Here is a 271-nt window from a genome sequence, read left to right on the forward strand (position 1 = left end):
GTTTTGATGTTTAATAAATTATATATTTCGAGGTTTTGATATTTTAATGGCGATTTAAAAAGAAAGACGAACTTTGCTCATACACCGCCCAATCTGCCTGAAAGATGTCGAGCGATAGCGTCATTTTGAGAGTATTCATTATCCTTCTATTTTAACTGACCAAAACGCCTTTTGTAATATCTGGAAACGTAAATATGTTGACGTTGTAACGGTTGTATAAACAAGTATGTACTAGGTAGATAACCTCACGTCTCGCGATATTTCGCCGAAT

At 35.1% G+C, this 271-nt stretch overlaps 1 protein-coding gene across 1 annotated transcript in view; it reads right to left on the reverse strand.

The window, feature by feature from the left end:
• Window positions 1-271, reverse strand: part of LOC144888560 (protein FAM200C-like) — a 143878-nt gene that overhangs the window by 38260 nt on the left and 105347 nt on the right. The gene's annotated exons all lie outside the window — the stretch shown is intronic.

The sequence above is a fragment of the Myxine glutinosa genome, chromosome 1 (genome assembly GCF_964187855.1).
Source record: "Myxine glutinosa chromosome 1, kmMyxGlut1.1, whole genome shotgun sequence".
NCBI lineage: Eukaryota > Metazoa > Chordata > Myxini > Myxiniformes > Myxinidae > Myxine > Myxine glutinosa.